This window comes from Ictidomys tridecemlineatus, chromosome X (genome assembly GCF_052094955.1).
Source record: "Ictidomys tridecemlineatus isolate mIctTri1 chromosome X, mIctTri1.hap1, whole genome shotgun sequence".
Classification (NCBI taxonomy): Eukaryota; Metazoa; Chordata; class Mammalia; order Rodentia; family Sciuridae; genus Ictidomys; species Ictidomys tridecemlineatus.
In genome coordinates, this window is record NC_135493.1 from 12,207,111 (window position 1) to 12,232,343 (window position 25,233).

A 25,233-nucleotide genomic window follows, 5' to 3' on the forward strand; every position below is an offset into this window, starting at 1 on the left:
TGGATCTCTGTCCCTCTCTCTTCTTTGGTGAATGGGCCATTCACTAAGCCTCTAATTGCTCCTCAACTCTTTCTTGGAAGAATCAACATCAAACTCATTACACAGCCACCTGGTTGTATCAGAATCAGCATTTCTGCTCCTCAAGCTGCAAAGCCTCTTCTTTTATTCATTGTTTTATAAATGAGACCAATTTGCTCATCTTCAAGCTGGGGGAGAATAAAATATATCAAAAAAATCATCCCATCTCCCTGTTATCCAGAGTGCTTAAAGAGTGATTTTGGGAAATTCTCAATATCAAAAAAAGGGGTTTATATTCTCAATATCAAAAAAAGGTTTATATTCCTTTAATTATGGCTAATAATTGGGATATAATGTCTGGAAAACAGCCTCACATTTGGAATGCTGTAGGATTGTCACCTAAAAGCCACTTCAGAACTGGGGAAGTCACCTTTTTTACACCCATGAATAATAATTAATTCCAAGATACAGGTTGGAATCTAATTCAGCTGAATTACCCTTAGCTTTACAAAATATGCCAACAAATTTTATTCAAGATATAGATGTATATCACATTAGATTTTATAATGTGGGTTCCTACATATTTCCTCACTTGGGCTCACAAACACCCTGTGTGGTAGGCAGAGTAAATGTTATTGTTCTTCCCACTTTACACATGCAAAAGTTGGTAATGAGATAAAGTTCACCCAACTGGTCAAAAGTGGAGTTAGCTGTTGACTCTAAGTTTTCTGCCTTCCTATTTGACAGGTGTGCTGCCAGTACTGGGGCTCACCAGTAAGATACTTCATTGAACAAAATGGGTAGAAATTATGGTAGAGCACTGACCTATTAACTTCCTAGTTTGAAGGAAGAAATCTGTACCATTCTCAGACTGTTTCCTGTTGCCATTAAGATAAAACCGAATGAGGGGCTGAGGCTGTAGCTCAGTGGTAAAGTGCTTGCCTTGTATGTGTGAGACACTGGGTTCGATCCTCAGCACCACATATAAATAAATAAAGACACTGTGTGTTCATCTACAACTAAATACATATTAAAAATAAAGGATAAAACTGAATGAAATATTTTCACTGCCATATGGCTTCATTTCTTTTAAATAAAAAGCACATTTTCCTGAATACTTAAATTTTAAATCTGTAACTTTAATAACATTTCATTAAAATCAATGTGAGGTGGTTTCTTCTGGGGTGCAAGTTAATATTTTACATTCTTCTTTCCTAGATTAAAAAAAAATCTGTAAAAGAGCATGACATGCCCTGTTAACTGCATAAGGCATGGTCATCCATGGTATGATTTGCGCCCTACAAACAGATTGTCGGACAAGGAGATGGAGAGCAGAGACTAGAGGATATGTCTGTGGAATATGGCCAAATAGGCCAGGACACTAAGGGCCCAGTCAGGAATTTTACTACCAGTGATCATTTCTGACTCTTAAAAGAAGGTAGCTCTTGATAAGGGAGGCTATGCACAGCCATCCTGTCCCATGGTCAATCGAGAGACAAAGCCAGGTGTGGTGGTGCACACCTGTAATCCTAGCAGCTCGGGAGGCTAAGGCAGGAGGATCACAAGTTCAAAACCAGCAAGGCTCTAAGCAACTTAGTGAGACCCTGTCTGTAAATAAAGATAAAAAGGGCTGGGGATGTGGCTCAATGGTTAAGTACCAAAGGGTTCAATCCCCAATACCAAATAAATAAATAAATAAATTTTTAAAAATTTAAAAATTTAAAACAAACGTCAAAGCCAGTACACCTGGCCTCACATGCTCCCCATAAAAGGAACTGTGCTGTTCTCCATAAAAGGAAGGCCAGGATTTGATGCATGCCAATGCAATTCTTTATTCATGAGTTCAGAGACTGTCTACTGTGAGAAAAAAATGCAAAATTCAGCTCATCCTATCCTTTACCTAAATTAAGTTTTTATTGCATTTATTAATTTTCCAATTAGGAAAATCAGAAAAATGTATTTATGTATTTATCTTTCCTTTTTAGGAAGAACTGAGTTTTGCATTAGAAGCTCATGTGCCCTGTCCTTCAGAACACCAAAGACAGGACAAAGGGAAGGAAGCAGGCTTGAAACTGGTCTTGGAGTGGGACTTATGTATGTGGGAACAAATGCAGTTGCAAGGTAGATACTGTAGGAATGCAGGTATCAAGAAAAGAGGAAGACAGAGGGCAGTAATATAGTAAATTTCAAGGGCAGGGTTGGGCAGAATACCTAATCATGAACATGGTGCAATGTGAGCAAAGTCTTCACCAGCTGCTCCCAGCAACAACATGACTCTTTTTTTTTTTAATAGAACATTCCCAATACCAAATAGTCTGTCCTATTGTCCCTATAAATAAATTTGAAGCAGTCACTCTTCTTGTCACAATTTTTAATTTAACCCTTCCATGGAGTATTAATTACATAATTCTGAGTGATCATGGTCATGTGTACTGATTGTATAAATCCACCAAGAATGTGAACATTTTCCCAAAGTAATTTCACACTGGATTCCACTCATGCTTTCAACTATGTGAAGCATGAACATGCTAAATCGCTTCTTCTTCACATTCCACTCGGGATTATTATTTAGTTTTTAGATACAGAATATATCACACTTTTCAGGTTATGTAGTGAACAGTTCTAATGCTTACAATCTAGAGGTAAGGGGGAAAGGGTACCAAATTTCAGTTGGACTGGAAGAAAAGGCTTTAGTGATCTACTGCCCAGAATTTGACTATAAAAAATAAAAATGCATTGCCTATTTCAAAATTGCTGAAGGGGTATATTTTTAAAGTTTTTACCACAAAAATGATAAATATGTGAGGTGATGGATTTGTTAATTCACTTGATGTAATCATTCCACAATGTAAGCATGTATCAAAACATTACCTTGTACCCCATGAATATATACAATTACTATTTTTTAATTAGAAATCTAGAAGAAGGAAAACATCAAAATGCTATATTTATAACTGAACAGGTTCTCTTTTCCTGTATATACAGGCTTGTAGTGTTGCTCATTCCTAACACTGTTGTGGGGAGCACCTGAAGGGGGAAAGGAAGTTTCAGGCTCATTCCCACTTCACTGTGAGCAATGTATATGATCAATACAGTTTGCCAATGCTATTTGATGTTTACTTTTACATATTTTCTTGAGCCTGCTCTCCCAGGCACCATATGAAATAACAAGTGACTAAAATGGGGATAAGTAATAGAAAAATAGACACTAAAGCTCTTGACTAAAAATAATATAGCACAGAACTTTCTACCTTCCACTTTATTATTTCCTGTACCACCATGACCTAATTTTCAGTGAGTGAAATACCATTGGTTGGAAGCACTGGTTATGCTTATAGTTCCTTGTAAAGCAGTTTGGGGGCATCTTCAGACCATCTGGAAACTCTGAGTGAGTCAATAATACAATCTGGCCATGTCACAAAATCAATGGAAAATGATGTTTAGCTGAGGAATGAGTGCTCAGACTGCACCAGGAGTCATGTGCAAGGCTCTGGTTCCCTGGCCACTTACGACTGATGAGAAGAAACCTTTGTGGCCATTTGCTTGTTATTTTCCCAATATGGTGCATGAATACTGCAGATTAACTGGACTTTGTGTAAGCCCCACGATAAAGATTCTCTTGCTTCTGTTGTGCAAATATTTAAATATCTTGTAAGTATATCATAGATTGGGTAGGCTGTCTTTCACTGTTTTGTAAAAATTCACATTCAATTCATACTGAGTAATGTTAAAAATTGGACAAATAAGATGCATTATAACTGAATAACTGAGGATTGTCTCACCACTGTGAAATTAAAGCAGAATAAAGAGAAAAAAATCCCTCCTCTTTGTGGAAGCTGTTAAGATTGTAACTTTCCCAGGGATTAAACTCGGGCACTGGATCACTGAGCCACATCCCCAGCCCTACTTTTGCAATGAGACAGGATCTCATTGAGTTGCTTAGCACCTCGCCATTGCTGAGGCTAGTTTTGAACTCGTGATCCTCCTGTCTCAGCCTCCTGAGCCGCTGAGAATACAGGTGTGTGCCACTGTGCCCAGCTGATTGTAGCTTTCTTTAAACTATGATTCCAAGTGCTGGAGTTTACGGAAACTATCTCTTGTCCTTGTGTAATCTCTGTGTTCCTTTCTCACACCTGTCAAGTCAAAATGATGTAGTAACAAATACCTGACATCTTGCCAATACAAATATCCATCTCTCTCCATATACTTGGGCTGAGAAACATTCTTTCAGGTATTCATTGAGTACTTTAGTAGCTCAAGGTCACACTGATTGCTTTCTGCATGAGATTTTAGGGGGATACCTTGTATAGGAATTTCCTGCCTATGTGCATATGAAAAATACTGGGATACAGAACCACTGCCTGAATATATCTCTGTGTGGGATTTAAATAGTTCATTTATTTATTTACTTGCAAAAAAGGCCATGTTGCAACAGGGGAGAAAAATGATATAGGAAAAGAAAATTAAGAAATTTTCTACTTGGTGGATGCAGGAAAAAGGAAAGTTTTTCTTTCCTGTCTGTAAGTACTCTGGATTTAATATACAAATCCAAGAGCAAATTTCAAATGACTGAATTAATACTTACTTTGTCAATAGGAATTTCATGTACTTTAAGATTTTGACCTTCCTCCGTACAGAAATCCTACCAATGTACCCCCTGCCACGCTAGTTCGGCTAAATGCCCTTATGCGTAACTGGGGTTTTCAACATATTCAACATAGGGCCTTTTAATAAGTCCTACTAAATAATTTATATTATAGTCAAATACACACTATGGGTGCCTCTGGAAAAGGTTTCTTTAGGTAAAATGCAATTTATATATTCAGTTTGCTTACTATAAAAATAGCCCAGAAATTCCCTACCAATGTAAAAGTATAGTGAGGTTAAATTAAGTTGATTCCCTATGCCTATAGGATTGAGAAACAGGGAGACAGACACTGTCAGCAATGTAAAAGGGATAACTGAAATACAGCAAGCTGTCAATCACTGGCTCTCATCAAGAACTGGGAATAACTGTCAAGGTGATGTGTAAGTCATCATTTTGATGGCATTTTTATGACCTATTTTAATTACTATTTTTATTTATCCATTGCATTTTATCACAAACCTCTGCAATTGTTTAAATAAGACCCTCAGGATGTACCAAAGAAGGCATCTCTAGGCATTTTTCTTTTTTCCCTGATACTGGGATTGAGCCAGGGTGTTGTGCATATGATAAAAGAGCCTAGCTACTGAGCTGGATGCCTAGCCCTGCATTCTTGCATGCTTTAAAGCCATCTGGTATTTCTGGACTTCCTCAAGGCTCTAGTTTTAGATTTTTTCTACATTCAAAAAACAAAAAAGTTTCTTCACACATCAAAAGCTAAAGTTTCCTTTCCTCAGATAACAGCAACTCTGAATACAATTCCCATCTGGGCAACAAGAAAATTTCTGTCTGAAGTGACTGGCACTCTTGACCATTCCCTCGCCAACTCTGAGGTCCCACAGTACTTGTGGCTGTTTTCCAGGGGCTCACAGTACCTTTCCAGGCTGCACTTCCTCTCCCCTCTTCCCAATCTCTTAATCTTGTTTGCATTTCTGCCATTTCTATCCAGGTGCCTGGACCAAATCTTTGAGAACAGTGAGATGCCCTGCTTCGGCTGTTGAGATTTCAAAGGAACTGATTTTAAGGCTCTAAGATCTTCTGGAATACCTGCTCTGTAATCATGGACCACATGAGCTCCAATGTGGAGCTCGGCAAGACTCCTAGGGTCCCAGAAAGGTGATTGCCAGCCAGAGTCTATGCCTTGGAGAGGAATATATAATCTTTTATTCTGTTTCAATCTTTATAGATCTCAAAGTAACTTCCATGGGAATTTCAGTCTTATCCTAACAATTAGCCTCATCATTTGGGGTTAAGTAGGGCAAGTGTATAATGCCACTGGCATTTTTCATTTGAGAAAACAGACACTAAAGATGTCTCAGGTCATATTGTGAATACATGGGGAGTTGATATAAAGTACTGCTGAGTAACATAAATAATCCTCTAACTCTTCTACAACTATTACTCCTAACAATAGCAACAATGATAATGGTACCTATGGATTCTATTTTTATGAGCACAGATGACAAGAATCAATGCACAACATTGTTAGGAAGAACCTGATATAGGCAATGCCATTTTGAAACATACATATCCTCCATCTTAAAGAGTCACCTCACAGTGACTCTGACTCAGCCTGACCTTAAACCCCAGACAATTACTGCATCATCATATAAAGTAAGGAAATTGTTATCTGGGACTAGAATCCTAAAAACACCTGGTTCTGCATGAAACAGAGACCACCTCAAAGAATGGAGGTGAGGACCAAAACAACCGTTCCCTGACAATCTCCTAGCAAGGCTTAACTGCAAAAATTTCCCTGCTCCCTCATGCCCCTTTATCTATCCTAGGCTGAAAGAGGAAGATAACTCTCAGTCATCACTGGACGCCTCCCTCTACAGGTTTGTCCTGAATAAACCTGTCGAGCCTCCTGCTCTCTGTATTTCCTTCAGTTGCTTCTTTCCTTACAAACATTACAAAGGCACTACTTCGAATTTAATTTTGAAATTTCAGTGAATTAGTCAATGATAAATATCTCCTTTTGAACAATATCAGCTACATAATTTGTGGTGCCTAGTGTAATATACAAATGTGGGGCCCTTTCCTCAAAACTTATTAAAAATTTCAAGTCAGTGAGAGCCCACTATTAAACCAAACATGGGGACCTTTTAAGCACCAGGCCTAGGTCACAAGTTCATAAAGTTGACCATGTTGCTAAGCCTTCAGAGATACCCAAGTCTTAGTGTAATGTTCAACTGTAGGGTTAACGGACAAAATGTGTCATCTGTTTTCTTATCCTTATTCCATGAAAACTTTTGGTTTTGTTAGCTCTTATAAATCTCTTGCATCATCAAGAGTACTATGAGAATCAGAGATGTGTCACATTCTTGGATGACAAATCGGTTTGTTACTTCACTGATTTGTCATATAATAAACTTCCTGTGGAATCCTGATACATCTTGCTGTCCCTTTCAAATACTATATAAAACAAAAGAAGGAAAGCAGCTCAATCTCCATCCCTTCCCCTCTTAGGCCCTTCAGTTGAGAAAGGATACATTGATGATGCTAAGACAAAACTAAATCATGACAAGAAAAAAGGCTCCCTTTGTCAGCCCACTTATGAAGAACAAACAGCCATTGAAGGCACAGCCTCATACAAGACTGTGCTAAGTGGTTCTCAGTGCAGAGATGCTAGACATTTTCAGTGTGGAGAAATCAGTCTGTGTCCAGCCATGGATCCACCCATCCCCATTGTTCCAGAACCTTCCCACTTCCCAGCCAGGAAACCAATAACAGAATGCTGGGAAAGCTATCAAAGGATAAAATGTATAATGTAATGTTAAAGAGGTCTATGATGACATTTTAAATGAGAGCCATGTTTTGTTTTTTTCTAAATACAATATTTATAAAGGGTATTTTCACTGATGTCTGCTGATGTCTAAACTCCAATGCTGATATGGCTTGGAGTCTGGCTTTCTGCCCTCCGTGATCCTTTTGTTTTGACAAATGAGACAAATAACTGTACTTAATCAATTCTAAGATGCATATTTTTTCATCTTTTCATCTCTGAAATTAGAATCAATGGCATTCTGTACTTACTATGGGCCAAGAGGCAGCTGAATGGGAGTTGTCACTGTCTATATATGCATAGACTTGGTCATGGCTATTGAAATATCATGATAAATTATAAATATATATGCATAAATAAGTCTAAATAAGCTCTTTCTGTGAGTATAAAATTAAAACTCTATAGACATGAAAGCATTACATAATAGTTTCTCTGGGAAATATATCTTTTTCTCAGTGTTACATAAAAAGAATTACCTTTAAAAAATCTCAGATGTAATGAAATACTTACAATATCCAGCACTGGGAATTTTGAAGAGTTTGAAAAGCTGTACATGGAATCACTGAGATGCTTACCCAAGTTCATACTAGGAAAATTTCTAATTACTAATTAAAGATTCTTTTTCAAATATCTTTAATGGAATATTTTTTCATTTTTACTTGTACCTGATCACAACAAGAAATTCTCCAACATAAAAACCAAAACACCAGTAAGATACTGGTTATTTCAAAATACTAATATACTAGACTAGATTAGAGAATAAATCAATTTTTTCCATACTTGTAGCTTTACAGGAAGTTAGAGATTTTTCAATAGGAGCTCTCAACCAGCGTTATCTTATAATACATATAATGTGAATCACATACAAAATTTTCAATTTTCTTTTTAATTGTTGATGGATCTTTATTTTATTCATTTATTTATATGTTGTGCTAAGGATCGAACCCAGTACCTCACACATGCTAGGCAAGTGCTTTACCACTGAGCCACAACCCCAGCTCTCAATTTTCATGTTGCAATATTTTAAAAAGTTTAAAAATCAAGTGAAATTAATTTTAATGTTATTTACTATTTAGCTCAATATACCCAAAATATTATCAACCTGTAACCAATTTAAAATATTAGCCAAATTCTTTGTTTGCCCTGTCTTTGAAATTTACTGTGTATCTACACTCACAGCATATCTCAATTAATACCAGCCATATTTCAAATGTTCAACAGCCACATGTGACTTGCGGTTCCCAAACTGGACAACATAGGTATGCATTTATTAACAAAATTATCCCTTCCAGAAACATGATTAACCATAGGAGCATTTAGCAGAAATTCAAAAGTGGGAGCTACATCCACTGTACCCTTGTAAATGTGAACTACAATAAACTAGTTATTCCAACAAAGACAATAATACATTGCTCAGGAGCAATCCTGCTGGGGATAGTTTAGCACAATGGTCTTCAAACTAGGCTACCGGTATATGAAATCTTTTAAGAAATACATGAGTAGGGCTGGGCACAGTGGTGCACACCTGTAATCCCAGTGGCTCAGGAAGCTGAGACAGGAGGATGGCAAGTTCAAAGCCAGCCTTAGCAATTTAGCAAGGCCCTAAGCAACTCAGAGAGACCCTGTCTCTAAATAAAATATAAAAAAAAGGGCTGGGAATGTGGCTTAGTAGTTAAGTGAGTTCAATCCCTGGTACCAAAAAAAAAAAAGTATATGAGTAGGGACAGGATCAGGGTTTCCACTTTCTGATTCTCAACTTTCATGTGATTCTCTCTTAAAATTAATTTGCCTAAGGACAACTTTACTGCCCATCCTCCGCGTGTTTAAAATTAAAACTCCCCCCTCCCCCAGTTATTCTCAATTTTAAGCACTAAAATGTGTTGTCAACAAGAAAGAAAAGCACCTCCTGGCTAATAGCAGTATGCATTGTTGATGCTGATTCTTTAACTATAATTGGATTGTTTTCCAGCACTAAAAATGTTTATACTGGTAAAATATATGCACAGAAATTGTATGTGATTTCTTTCAGATAAGGTACATCATTCAATTAAACTAATTAAAACCCATTTTTTCAGATTGTATCTTGAAATATCTTTTCCAATTAAAACCAATCTTCATCTCATTTTATAAAAAACATTTTTTATCTCATATTATCAAAACTAATTATGATGTACTAGTTTCCAGAGCAGTTATTTTTAGCAATATATACTTTCTTCTTTCATAAAATATGGCTGAAAAGTTTGATTCTGTGTTCTAACAAAATTCATGGACTTAAAATATTTTTATATGTAATTAATTATTCCCAGAAACCCAACACTAGTGTTCTAAAAACATGTGTATACATATTTACCAAAGGAAACTGTACTTGCCATCAGATTCCTTGTTTCATCTGTCTTATAATATCTGCTAAATATTTTACTGTTTAATATAAAATGACATACCAGGGGCTGGGGCTGCAGCTTAGTGGTGGAATGGTTGCCTAGTATATGCAAAGCCCCGGATTTAATCTCTAGCACCACAAAAATAAATAAACAAATAAACAAAATTACATGCCAGTTTATGTGTAATAATGACTGTAATGCATTCCACTATTATTGTGTATTTAATAAATAAATAAAATTAAAATAAAAAAATTACATGCCAGAAATGAAATTAGTATTCAATTTCTTAATTTACTTTGAAGTGGATAAATACCTCATTATTATTTTAATCTTATATTCACTTTGTTATTTATTCAACAAGAGATATTCCCTAATGATTTCTCTGTGGTTTTAATGCTGATCATCAAAATGCATCTTGATATATTTTCATTTAAAAAATAGAGCCAGATTTTTTTCTAGAAATAAATCTGATTTGGCTGATTATTTTGACATGAACATAGCCTTTGCCAATTAAATTGTAAATATTTTCTATAATATTGTTGATTCAAATCTGCAGCAAGTTTTTATACTTAAAGGATGCAATAAGTCAAAGGCATTTTATAAAAATTATTGTATTGGCAAATACATATTGATCTAAGTATTTTGATCTTCCCAACCTTTTTTAATTATAGTGGATTAAGAATACTGCCTCAAAATGAAAGTATAACAGATATAATGGTCATTTGATAAATCTTAGTAAAGCCATTCTGGTAAGCTTCTGGAAACTGAAAATGTAAATGGTTCTGCAACAAATCCTTTAGTAAATTAGAGGGCTTCCTTCTTTGCTTTCATGGAATTAAAAATGGACCTAATCAAGCTGTCCATTTAAACTTTAAAATTTTATTTAAAAATAAAATTCACATAAATTTTATTTTAAAAATTTAAAGACATTAAAATTTATTTTATCTTATTTTTTGGTACTGGGGATTGAACCCAGGGTGCTTTTCTACTGAGTTACATCCCCAGTCCTTTTTTTATTTTTTGAGACAGGGTCTTGATAAGTTGCTGAGGCTAGCCTGGAACCTCTTAACCTCCCATCTCAACCTCCCCAGTCACTGGAATTACAGGCATGCACCACTGCACCTAGAGAAAAATTATTTTTGATGATAGGTCACTCTGTAATTTTTGACCTATAATTTATACACTCATTCCTTTTCTTTTCTCAGATAACTCAAAGTTATCTGAGTTCTTCTATCTGTAAAAATGAAAAATAAGAAAAAAATATGGCATTCTGTCTTATTAGAAATAATAGTCATTTTCAGAGTCATAAACTAATTTGGGGAAAAATAAGGTCACATTTACTTAAGAGATGCATTTCCAACCACTTCTACTTTCCATTTTAGTAATTACTTACCAAAATGTATGATATCTTATGTTCTTCTGATCAACTGTTTGGTACTAATAATTTAATGAAAAAATTTTTAGAACTTAAGAGGCTTAGAGTTACAGGGAAATTTTTTCATCTTATATATTTTCTATAGAGATGTATTATAAGGAGACCATTAAAAGGCCTTTTAACATAAAAATATATTACCTTAGAATAAATTATGTGAAGGAAGTTGAATGGAATGGTTATTTCAAGGACATGGGAAAATCATATAAATTTCTGATGACTAAATTAGACCTATTTCCTTGTATTTTTCCTTAAATCAACAATGATAAAATTCAAATTAGTACAGCATTTTTATTTCACTGAACAATGCAACATATGATGAAATCATTTTATTTAAAACCACAAGTACTTACAATATGGTAAGAAATTATAACTCTGCAAATGTTTAAACTTAGAGTAAATATCTGGTGTTAATTTTAAGACAAGAATGTAATGGGAATACGGTTTCTTAAAATGATTTTAGGTGGCAAATAAAACATGCTGTAGAACATATCACTTGTGAAACCCAAATACAAATTTGGGGCATGTGTGGGAAATGAGATTTTCAAAGAAGTTCATTTTTATGACTGCTTTTTAATTTCAGGATATAGCAGAAACCCCTATAACATGATGTTTTCTAGCTTATTCACCAGTATGGTTACACAACCTTTGGACAGTTTAGACCAATGCACAAATATTGTACTTACTCAATATGGTCACTAGGTGGCAAGTGTGCACTTGGCACGAAGCCCTCTCTCTCCCACTCTCAATCTTCCAGCTTCTGCAAAAAGGAAAAAAAATGCTAAAGACAGTAATAACAACAACAAATAATAATGACAGGAAATAATTGTTTCAAGTCTTTCCATTTTCCAGGGACAGGAAGAAAGCCTTATCACCTTTGAGAATTTCAGAAATAATCTTATTTGTGAATATAATATATTCTTTTTCAAAAATATTTTTTTAGTTATACATGGACACACTATCTTTATTCTGTTTGTTTATTTATTTATTTTTTGTTTGTTTGTTTGTTTTTGGCGGATACAACATCTTTATTTTATTTTATGTGGTGCTGAGGATCGAACCCAGGCCACAAGCATGCCAGGCGAGCGTGCTACCACTTCAGCCACATCCCCAGCCCGTATTTATTTATTTTTAGGTGGTGCTGAGGATCGAACCCAGTGCCTCACATATGCGAGGCAAGTGCTCTACCACTGAGCCATAACCCCAGCCCCACATTTTTTTATTAATACATTAAAATGATTCTTTATTAGAACATTTACAAATAAAGTTAATTAATAAATCAATATAATAAAATCATGCAGTTTGACCATAAAAATCAAATCCTATCTAGATAAGTACTTTGGCTCTAACAAAATTTAAAAATAGCAGCAGCAGCGACATCTATAACATTCCAAACGGTAAGGTTAATCCCTTGATTTCACTGAATCTTCAAACGACTCTGAACAATAGCTGCCAAGATTACCCCTATGTTACCTGTGCAAAAACAAAAAATGACCCTAAATCAATGAGACAGTAAGTGACAGTTCTGGGATGAAAATGTTCTGCATTTAAATATTAAAATGTGACATTTTGGTGCTGTTTGTGCACACACACGTGTGTGTGTGTGTGTGTGTGTGTGTGTGTGTGTGTGTATCTTTCTATATTTGGTTACGTACTGGATGATATTTCTGTGCTTCCATGTGATCTCTGATTCTGTGTATGATCTTTCTGATCTACTTTTATACAGTGTAGTCAATTGAGGGGCTTGACAATTTTCAGTTTTTGTTTAAGATGCTAAGACTAAGGTTCATTAAAAGTCACAACTTCCAGGGGCTGGGGTTGTGGCTCAGTGGTGGAGCACTCACCTAGCACGTTTGAGGCTCTGGGTTCGATCCTCAGTACCACATAAAAATTAATAAATAACATAAAGGTATTGTGTCCAACTACAACTAAAAAATAATCTTTTTTTTAAGTCACAGCTTCCTTTAAAAGTATTTGTATGTCTCTTACATGTGATTAAATTTTTTTTGGGGGGGGATGGAGGGTACCAGGGATTGAACTCAGGGGCACTCAATCACTGAGCCACATCCCCAGCTCTATTTTGTATTTTATTTAGAGACACGGTCTCACTGAGTTGCTTAGAGCCTCACTTTGAACTCGTGATCCTCCTGCCTCAGCCTCCTGAGCTGCTGGGATTATAGGCATGTGCCACTGTGCCCCCTGGATGTTTGTGTTTTTATAAGTATAAATCTGCATGTGTCTCTGTGCATGTAAGTCTGTGTTTCTGTTTTGAGGACTTACATAGCTACTCTGGCACATGTAAGTCTATGTGTTTTCATATACTTAACATACATTTAGAACTTGTGTACCATTATGAGCATATGAGTAAATCTACAGATCATTGTGTCTGACTATGTGTGTCAATGTATGTATATGTTGGTATGTGAGTGTGCACATCTGTATGTATGGATGTCTGTATGTGTACACTTTCGAATGTGTTTAGGTATGTACTATGTATAGACATATATGTATGTCTTTCATATGCTCAGAGTGTGATCTACCTTGGTCTTTCTGAGAGAAGGCATGACATGTAAGTGTACATCTGCATGTGCATTTGTGTGTCTATATAAGTGCATTTATAGAGCTCTGTGTGCATGTGTCTGCAAGAGGTTCTGAGTGCATCACCATGTAAGAGGGTGAATATGTATGTAAATATGTAGGATTGTACCTATATTTATCTATTGCTGAATCCATACTTATAAGATGACATCTGTGTCTGTGTAGACCTGTTTGATCCCCATGTTAACTGGCTGCAAATATTCTTCTGTGTGAGTCTCTGCATTTCTATGCATCTGCATGTACATAATGTGTATGTCTGGGTGTGAGTCTCCACATCTGTACCTTTATATTCTTGCCTGTACTTCTCTTCATGACTAGGAGCTTCTATATTCACGTGTGTAAGCCTTGGTGTTTATCCATGTGTTCATCCACCTGGTGTGTGTATGCCTGTGAGACCATCTGCTGTCTATGAGCATATGTGTATGTTTGAATATAAATCTGTCTGCATGCAAATTAATGTCTTCAAAGAGTCTCTGAGCAAGTGCAGCTGTGTGTATGTAGAATGTTGTTGTGCATGTGAGGACTCAGTACGTGTGGGAACTGCAGACTTTGGTACATACATAGCTTTCTGTACTGGGGTTTATTTGTGCATGCCTCCGTTATGTATACCCATCTATGTTTGCATGTATATGTATGAGTACACACACAAGTGTGTGTACCAGTATGTGTCTGTGAATGTATGTTGAACTCTTTCTCTGTGGGTGTACACACTTTCACATCTATGAGCACAGGCCAACAGACCTGCATATTTCTATGAGTATGTTTGTATAGGTAAATGTTTACGGGTCTCCACATATATGTGCATATTCAGTGGTAGTCTGCATAATAATAAATCTGTATTTTTCTTATGCATCTGTACAAGTCTCTGTGTCCACCTCTGAGTGAGTATACATGGGTATGGGTATGTGTACATCTCTTGTCTCCGTGAACATGCCTGTGCCTCTGTGAATGTATCTGTCTTTCTAGACATTCACATAACCTGGCATTCTCTTCTTGTGTATGTGAGTCAATGTGACCTTATAGATGTGTTTTGGTCTGTTTTTGTCTTTTAGTCTGTTTCTCTATGTATAAGTGGATGTTTCTGTAAGCATGGATCTGCATCTGTATGTGACTCTGCTAAATGTCTCTCTCTCTAAGCATAGATGTAAGTGCTTGTATGTATATGTTCTAAATGGATATACTACTGTGTCTGTGTGTGAATGTAGATGTCTCTTCATGTGTGTCTCTGTTTTGTCTGTGGGTGCATGCATGAGTCCCTATGTACATGTGTACTACCATGTTCTTGTGTATGTCCATAAGTATACCCATATGCATGTGCATTACCATACATGTGTGTATTCATATTCTTAATAGTGAACACAAGCCCTTATGTATGTGGGTATGAGCATGCTTATGCATGTGTGTTTTAATAATTTATATCTCTGTGTGTATATCTGTGACTGTGAGCATATGTGTACATACATATTCAAAACTATATTAGTCCTTATCTTTATCACTTATGAATGATTATTTAAATGTCTATGAATATCAGTAAAGACACATACACCTGTATCTACATATGAATGATTCTATACATCTGTCTACAGGTATGTGTAGACACATGCAAATACATATGTGTCTATGTGGTTATCTACATTTCCACCTGAACAGCTGGGAGTTTCTGAGAAGATATCTGTGCTTTGTGCCTCTAGGAGCATCAACATGTTTTTTATGTGTTTTTGTGTACACATGTTTTCTCATCTTAGAGGTCAGGAATAAGTAAACACATCCTCTGGATGCTCTCTGTGTGCTTCCCTGCGTCTGTACGAGTCAAGTGTTTCAGACTATATACTGCTATATGCCTACATAAAGATTATGGGAATCTGTGTGCATGTCTGTGTATTACACATGTGTATCTTGTGTAAATCACACATCCCCTGTTGGTACTTTAGAGTTTATGTTCATATTTATGTAAATATGTGCGAATGTATGGTATATGGGTTAAGACTGTTTATATTAGTAAGTCTTTGTGTAGATGCGTCAATATAAACATCTGTGGTACTATTAGTAAGTTGTGTGTGTGTGTGTGTGTGTGTGTGTGTGTTGTAGGGTATATGTACTTGTCTATGATGAATGAACATGAATGGATGGGGGGAATTTCTTCCAGGAAGACTTTTCTGATCACTTATACACTTGCTTTTCTAAGGTACAGCCAGCAGGAGGAGCTCAAATTTTTCTTCCTTTTCTTGAAGTGGTCAGCAAAATAAAACTACAGCCTCCTCTGAAAAATACTGATTTCTGAATATAGTAACTAGTCTGATAACACAAGCTTTTTTATTATCTAAAGATAAAAAAAACAAGTAGCTGCTCAGATATTGAGATTCCTGTCAGAGCACTGCTGGTGAAGATGCCAGCATGCACCTTAGTTCCTCCTCACCTCTGGCTGGAAGTAGGGCCTACGTGCCGCCTCCTGCTTCATCAGGCTTGTTTGTTAAAAGGGCTCCAAAGTTGCTTCTGCCTTCCCCACTCTACTGTCCTTTGGCTGAAAGTTAAGATTAAGGTGCCAGGTATTATTTAATCTGTACCACAGTCTTGGAGGCAGGAACCAGTATCATTCTCAGTTTGCAAATGAGGAACTATGAACCAGAGAATTAGAGTGCCTCAGCTAAGGTCATAAGGCCAATAAATGGAAGGGACTGAATCCAAAATCAGGTCTGACTTCAGCAAACTCATATTCCTCATACTCTACCACAGACTATTCCAACTACCTAACAGCTTCCAGCACCAGGAAGTGGTGGATCTGGGACTGGAGGCAGGCATGTCAGCCCTCAAAGGCTTTATTCTGAACTTTAGTTCTTTCCTGAAACAATCTCATTTAATCCTTAATAGCATAAGGATTTCATACATGTTGACAAATGGGCAGATGAACTCAAGGAAGTGTAGTCACTTGCCAAAGCTCTGTGTGAGCACGTTGGTCCTCTGTTCAGATCCTAAGGAGCAATATGACTTGCTTGTCCTTTGGGAATCAATATAAGACGAAGTTTGGCCTCGTGAAGTGACTTAATGTTCTAGTGTGAGCACACCCATCACGCCCTTCTCTAGGTATTGTATGGCCTTCTGAGCACTCTAATAGGCCTGGGTATTATAAAATGTGGGGTAAGTTTCTTTGCTGTGGGGTGAGTATGTATGTTATGCATTATGTCTCCCTGTGGGTAGCTCTTCTCTGCATCATGGTGCAGTCTAGGGATTGAGTCTCCGAAGACTACAGGGCTAATCTGAATACTCTGGTGCTAATTTCTGGGTTAAATGACATGTCTCTGTGTCATGGCACAAGGCTAGATATAATGGGATGAGTCTGGTGAGGTCAATCATGTGATGGAGAAAATATTTTTGTTTAAAATGAAGTCTCTCCTGCATCAGGAATTGGGTCTATGCATTGGGGGGTGATAAGTCTTTAATGTCAAGGGGTGAATCTGATAAGAAAGTGGCTCTAAGCATTACTGGCAAGTATGTGGGCAGCTTGAAATGTCAGTGAGTTGCAGATTCTGTGCAGGAATTTTTTGTGGTGGTGGTCTGTGCATGCATTGTGATGCTATTCTCTACATTCAAAGAGACAAGCATAGATGGCCTGAGGTGAAGTAGTGGTAGGCTGACTCTATGAATCATGTGGCTTGTGAGTTCTGGGGCATTTGATTTGGTGTCTGTTTTGTGGGAGTGATTTGGGGTGCCATGACTTTTATTGTTATAGTATTTTGGATGCACTCACGAGTACTCCTAGGGAGTTTATGAACTGTGAAACCGTCCTCACCCTGCAGGGCAGGTCTGCAGACTGTGGTTCACACAGTTAAGTCTATATATTGTGGGAAATGGCTTGAAGTCATAGGGTGAGACTACGTTTCACAGATTGATTTCAGAGATCCCATAATAAATCTGTGTAATATTGCTTATTTTTTGTACATTAAAGTACGTTTGGGCTTTATGGGGAATGCACATTTTTGAGAGGTTAAATCCCTCCAGTGTGAGATTCTGGCTGCACACAGTGGTGTTTCTAGAGGTTGTGGTCCAATTCTATGCACCATGGGGTGAGTCTGTATGATATAGACTAATTTCAGATGTGGTGTGGGTTATGTCTTATTATTGTAAAGAAAGTTTGGGTCAGTAGGCAAAAGTCTGGGATGTGATGGAGTGTGTGTTTGTACTGTGGAGACACACTGTGTATTGTAGGTCCAGTCTGCAGTATGATGCAATTCTAGGGCAGAGGTTATAGCTCAGTGGCAGAGGGCTTGCCTAGCATGTGTGATGCACTGGGTTTAATCCTTAGCATCACATAAAAATAAACAAATAAAATAAAGGAATGCTATCCATATACAACTACAAAAAAAGTTTTTTAAAAAAATATGCAATTCTGGGCTGTGGCTCAGCGGTAGCACACTTGCTTGGCATGCGTGAGGCACTGGGTTCAATTCTTAGCACCACATATAAATAAACAAAGTTATATAAAAATATATAAAAAATATGCAATTCTAGGGGTGAGGTTATAGCTCAGTGGTAGCTCTTGCCTCGCATGTGTGAGGCACTGGGTTTGATCCTCAGCACCACATAAAAATAAATAAATAAAATATTGTGTCCATCTACAACTAATTTTTTTAAAAAAATATACAATTCTATTTAGGTATAGTGGCACAAGTCTGTAATCCCAGCAATTTGGGAGGCTGAAACAGAAAGATCACAAGTTCAAGGCCAGCCTCAGTAACTTAGTGAGGTCCTCTCTCAAAATAAAAAGGGCTGGGGATATAGCTTAGAAGTAAAGTACCCAGTACCCATCCCCCCCAAAAAAAAGATTCTCTGTGTTGTGACTCCATATGTAACTAAGTGTGTCTTGGTTGTAAGTCTTTGTTGGGGGTGATGGTTTATTTTGAAGGTACGTTTGTGCATCACAGGGTGTTTCTCTGAGTGGCAGCAAGGCTATACATTGTGGGCCTTGTTGTATATTGTTTTCACGTACATTTTTGCATATTGTGGGTCATGTTTTGATGTTGTGGGGTGATGTGAGTTTGGGATGAGATTCTGGGTGCTGTATGAGTCAGTGTCATGGAGCATGAGTGCATTGTGGGGAAAATCTAATACTGGCTGGGTCTACTTGCTGTGACTGGATTCTAGGTGTTGTAGAGTGAGTCTGCACTTGGGGGTAGTCTAAAAATGACATGGTAATTCCGGGACTATGGAAAATGTCCATAAATTTTCAAGGTGCAGTATAGGATGTATCTTTTCATTGGCAAGTTTGCCAAAGTGTTGTTAGGGTGAGGATGCACATCGTAGACTATATCTAGGGGGTAGGTTAAGGGTGACTTGTGGGGTGAGAATTGGCTATAAAACCCATGTCTGGTGAGCAATGTATCTGTACAATATGGGGTAGGTCTTGATTCTGCAGGCCAAGCCTGTCAGTCCCAGAGCAATTCTGGGTGTGGAAGGGCATGTGTTTTCTTTGAGGAGTATTTACACTACAGAGTGATTATATGCATTTTGAAGCAATTTAGTGTTTGTGAGAAAGTCCTTCTGTCAACAGGGTACATCTTCCTACTCTAAGTTGTATCTACTGACTGTGGAGCTAGTTTGGGCACCCTAAGACATGTCTTAGTATTGTATGGCAAGACAATTTGTAAGTGTTGCTGGATGTTTGGGATTTGTTCTTGCTACAATGGGGTAACTGTAGGTTTTAGAGTAAGGCTGTGCATTATAGAGATTTTTGGCATTGTGGAACTTACCTATAGGTTGTAGGTCACGTCCTGGTATTTGAATGCAGGCACTCTGGAGCAAGTGTTTTGATTAGAAGTTCAATGTAGGAGTTTTGATGCATTTCTGTAGGATTCTGGTGTAGAGCTCACTTTTGAGGCAAATCTAGGTGTTACGGTAATAGGATGCACTCTGGGATGAGTCTTGGCATTTTGTGAATTTTTACATTGTAAGGTAGAGTTGTACATGATGGTGGGAGTCTATGGACTGTTCTGGGAGTCATGTCATGAAACATGTGTGACATCTTAGGTTAGTCTAGGTACTCTGTGGTTGGTGTGGAAGTTATGGGAGAGTCTGAGAATTGCAGGGTTCCTATGGAAGCTGTGGAATGTTCCTTGACATTGTGGAGCATGTCTGTGTTTGGGGTAGTATTTGGTGGTTGCCATGCATTGCAAAGTGGTTATTTGTTTTGTGGAGAAGTTTGTATTGTAGGCTCACACTGTGCATAGAGGCAGAAGTCTGGGCATTGGAGAACAAATTTGGAAGCTAGGAAAGATTCATGTGTTGGTGAGACAAGCCTGTTTTCTATGACATGTCCTAGAGCTGCTGGCCAAGAATATGCTGGCAGGGCAAGGAGGCCAGGCTGTGTGTTTGCAGATGTAACTGCATACTGTGTGTCTGTTCCCCATGAGTGTCTGTTCTGAGAAATGTCTGTAAGTTGTTGTGTAATACCATGTCCCTGAGGCACCAGTATCTTAGTAAGCCCATTTGTGCAATGTAAGATGTCTAGAGGAGTGAGTGGTAGGAGAAGCAATATATTCTGGATTGAGTGTATGTTTTGCTGCAATTTGGGGTGCTGTGAGGGTGGTCTGGACATTATAGAGAGAACTCTGCAGTGTTCTGAAATTCTTTGCATCACTTGGGGACAGTCTAAGTTGTGAGGGTTGACTCTACATTGTAAGGCATGTCTGAGTGCTATGGAGGAAATGCTTGTACATGCTGGGTTGTGTGTGTATGTTGTGGAATAATCAGTGCTACCAGGTGAGTATGAGTGCCCCAGTATGAGTGTTGTGCAGGAAGTTTGGGTCCTGTGGGCATGGCTCTTGTGTGACTTGTATGTGTTGCCCATCCTTTCTGTGTACTGCAAGGTATGCCTTGGTGTAATGAAGGCAAGGAGTCATTTTGTAGGGCTTATCTTGGGGATGTGTGAGTGCTGTTAGGTTAGTCTCTGTGATCCAGGGTGAGTATGGCTTCATGAGCCAAATCTGTATGCCATGGAGTAAGTTCGAATATTTTGCCAACAAGCCTTCAACTAGTGGAGCATTTATGGACAGTATAGGATTTGCTGGTTTGCTTCAGCATTTACATATGCTATATAAATCAAAACTGTGCATTATGGAATCTCAAAATATTTTGTTGGGTTATTATGTGTTATGGGGAGCACCTGGGTCTTTGTGGGCATATCTGTGTGTGGTGGGATATGTCTGTATACTGCCAGGCCAGTATGGATCTTGCCTTGTGAGACTGTAATATGAAGTGAGTACTGGTGTCTATGTGTGTACTGAGAGATGTTTCTGTCTGTTTTAATCCCTGCTGTGTGTTGTGAGACAAGTCAAGAAGTTGTTGTACAGTGCATATGTGCATTGAGGGTTTTTTCCTGTAGGTTGTGAGATCAGAGGAAAACATATTGCAAAAGAAAGATCTTTACAGGGCTGATTTGTGTGGGGAAAGTACATATGGAGAATGTAATTTGTGCTATGAGGCCAGTCTGGGTAGTTGGGGGAACATGGACGTTCTGTGGCAAATCAGGAAGTTGTAGAGTGCAGTTGGGTGACATTTGTGTATATTAGGGCTTTGTCTCTATATTCTCTAGCACTGCAGACTTGTGCTGTGAAACAAGGCTTGGTGGCATAGAAGTGAGATTTTATGGAACTGGTCTGGCGTTGTAGGGTAGATCTGAATGTCATGAGACAAGTTCTTTCCTTGTGTAATAAACCTGGATGATGAGTACTATGCCTAAGGGGTTTTAATTGCATGTGTGCTGCCCAGCCTCTCTCTGTTCTGTGAAGCTAGCATTTCTGTTCTAGAAACAAAAGAGGCATTTATGGGGACAGTGTATGTTGTGGAATTAGTTCATAGATTTTGAGGATGTCTGTCTATTGTGGGGATTATCTCTGTGTCACTGGGCTCGTCGTACAGAGTGAATGTGGGGATTATGAGGTACACCATGCACTGGGGGTGTTCTGTGTTTTGCTCACTGTTTCTGTGTGCTGTGAGGCCAGTCTTGATATAGCAAAGGCAAAAAGATGGGGTATTTTATGGCCAACTTGTGGGTTGTGAAGATTCTTTTGACCAAGGGCCATTATTATGTATTGTGGGACAAATCTGAGTGTGATGGAGAGGTCCAGGTGTTTGGGGGTGAATATAGTTGTGACGGGTGCATCTTGAGTCTTATGACATCATTTTGGGTGTTATGGGATGTATCTGTGATTTAAGTGGGTTTTTTGTATGTGTTATTCAACAATCCTATGTGTGCTGAGGCCATGTCTTAATCTGTGAATTCTAGAGTATGCCATATGACAGGTACAGCCTGGCGTTGCAAGGCAGGTGTGCTTGTGGTGGTGTATTTTGGGTTTATTCAGGGCCATTCTGGGTGTTAAGTGGAAATCTGGGTGTTATGGGGGTAAGTCCTACTGTTTCAGATTTTATCTTTTCAGCATCTGTGTGTTGTGAGGAAAGTCTCAGAATTGTGGAGACAAGAAAACATTGTAGGGGGTTTTTCTATGTGCTGTGTAGGTGATCTTGATATTGCCATGTCAGTCTGGTGGTAATAGGACAAGTCAGGTTATTACAGATCCAGCTTGGCTACTGCAAAGTAAGTCTGGTTGACAAGGAGCACTCAGGGCTTTGTGGAACAAGTCTGGACCTCCTGCGCTGGCCCATCTTAGGCAAGTCTCTGGGTTGGTGTGCTACAGTGAGGCTGTAATGGGGTGACTCTGGCATTGGGCATGTCTATGCATCGTGGTGTTTTATGTGCATTTTGTTCAAAATTTGTATGTGTTCTTCTCTAAGTCTTGGTGCTATGGAATCAAAAACCTATGTTTTTCAGGTCCAATCTATGTTTCCTGGGGATTATATGTATTATGGGACACATCCATGCATTTAGGGGAAGGCCTGGGTGTCACAAGGTGAGTTCAGTTCTCATGGGGATAATTCTGTTAGGATAGGGGCACGTGTGAGTATATTACAGCAAGTCTTTATATTGTGAAAAATATCTGTTATTGTAGAAAGTGCCTGTGTATCATCCATCATCTCTGTGTGCTTGAAGGCCAGTGTTGGTGTTGTGCAGAAAGATATTCTATGAGATCAGTCATTATTTTGTGGGAAGAATTTGAAGGTATGTTTGTGTTCTATGACTCCTGTTTGGGTGTTCTGGAGCTGGTCTGGGTGAAGGGGGGCCATTTTGTATCTGACAGGACAAATCTGTGTGCTTCAGATGAATCCAGGTACCATGCAGCAAGGCTAGTAGAAGTGGAGTGTGCTTTTCAACATTTCTTCTATACTAGTTTAGGTCTGGAAAGCATTCCAGGAAGCCCATCTGTGCTGATGGTAGAGTCTGTGGATGCCCACGTGTTGTGAGGTGCACCTGTGTGTTATGGTTCACCATGGATTGTGGAGCATGACTACTGATTGGCAGGCTATTGTGGCATCTGAAGTGTAAGTCTGTATGTTGTGGAGTGGATTTGAGAGCTCCAGGGCAAGTCTGGGTCTTCTGTAGTAAGCCTTGTGGGTGGGGCATATCTGTGCACTGTGTTTTGCTGTGAATGATATTTCACAGGATGTGCTGCTGGGAGGGAGGTTGTGGCAGGAAGAGGTATTTAATGTGGCCAGTCTGTGTGTGTGGTAGGGAGAGACTGTTTTCCAAGGCTATTGCTGCATGTTGTGGGTCAGTATGCAGTTGTGAGTTGAGCCTAGATGACATGGGGGTGTCTGTGTGTGGCGGAGCAAGTCTGTGTATTATGGGGCATGTGTGTTCATTGAGAGATGTTTAATGTTTGTCAACCAACATATCTGTTCATGAGTCAAGTCTTGGCATTGTGTAGGCAACACAGTGTTTGGTTAAATCAATATGTACATTACAGGGAGAATATGTGTGTGGGGGACACATCCTGGTTCGTTGTGTTGTGAAGCCAAGTTTATATAGCATGATACGCTTCTATATTCTGTAGAAGTCTATGTGTTGTAGATTGTTTGTGTCAAAGAGCCAATATGGTATTCTGAGGTGAGCATGTATATTGTGGAGTGTTTAGTTGAACTGGGATGAGTTTTTATATGGATGAGTGTATGTATTATGGCTATCTTTGTACATCCTACAGTGTATATCCAATTGTGTGATGAGTCTAGGTGTTGTGCAGAGACTGGTAAATGCTTGTAGGTGCTGTAGGCTAGGTGCAGTCAAAATAGGTGTAAGGAAAGAGGGGTGAGTTGTGATGTGATTCTTGGATTTATGGGGGATACTCTTCATGCAGTAGGATGTTTCCAGTTGTTTCAGATTGAGTCTTACCGTCATGGTCCAGCTCCATGCATGAAGAATGACAGTAACAATACGAAGATGAGCTAACATCAATAATGCCAATTCTTTACCAGGTATCATGCTAAACATTTTAAAGGCATTCACTCATTTATTCCTCTTAACAGTTGTATGACATAGGTACCCCTATTATTGCTTATTGATGAGAAAAGTAAGACACAGAGGAGTCAAGAAACCTTTCCAAGGTGACAAAATTAGTAATGATGTGAGATTGGAAGCCAGGCAGCTGAGGGTTCTGAGTACAAGTTTTCTACCACACAGACTCTAGGTTTTGTGGGCTAAGTTCTGCATTATATGGGTTTATTTAAGGTGAGTTGAGACTAGTCTTGGCCTTGTGCCAGCCTGAGTACTGTGTGTCTGCCTGCCTCTACTTTGTGTGAGTGTTTTAATGCAATTCTGCAAGATGTGGGTGTTTTAATGCAATTCTGCGATGTGTGTACATTGTGATGTGATACTGTGTATTTAGGAAGGGCCTGTGTTTAGGGGGTATCTCTGCATGGTATAGCATGGCAAATCTGTATGATGTGGGGCATGTGGTCATATGTACGGTAGTGCCAGATTTATGGGCAAGTTAGTACATATAGGGTATACTTATCTATGGGTCAAGCATAACATAGGAGTAAGTGAATGTGTTACAGGACCAGGGTTCTGCAATTATAATGTTATGCTGTAAATTTAGGAATATGAACTTAGGAATATGTTGGTGAACAACTGGGGACTCAATATGTTATGGGACAAAAATCTGTGTATAGGAGAGTGTGTCTGTGTGATATAGGATATACTTATGAGTTTAGGGAGTGTGGATGTATGTTGGGGTCTTTGCCTCTGTGAGGTAAGGCTGAGTGCCATGCATCTGCACATTGTGAACTTGGTCTATGAGCCTGTGCACTGCTATAACAAAATTTTTAATTTCAGTGCAATTCTGGACTTTGTGAGTGGCTCCTGGTTTAGGGTTCTGCTGTGCTCCCCAGGGTGTAAGGATGTTATGATGAGGTGTCTATGTGCTGCACTCTCTTTCTAGATGCTCCAGGGCTAGTCTACGTATTATGTGGTGAATGTTTGTGTCCAATG

General features: G+C 38.4%; 1 protein-coding gene across 2 annotated transcripts in view; it reads right to left on the minus strand.

Moving 5' to 3' along the window:
* The window catches only part of LOC101977920 (melanoma-associated antigen 10), a 175,814-nt gene that overhangs the window by 144,620 nt on the left and 5,961 nt on the right, over positions 1-25,233 (minus strand). Inside the window, exons 6-8 of one of the 2 annotated variants that reach the window (XM_078034180.1) lie at positions 19,604-24,148; positions 16,276-16,380; positions 11,948-12,021 (exon numbers count right to left, since the gene is read on the minus strand). The gene's annotated coding sequence lies outside the window, so the exon portion shown is untranslated. The remainder of the gene's footprint in view (positions 1-11,947; positions 12,022-16,275; positions 16,381-19,603; positions 24,149-25,233) is intronic. The other variant, XM_040286335.2, reaches the window with a different exon arrangement.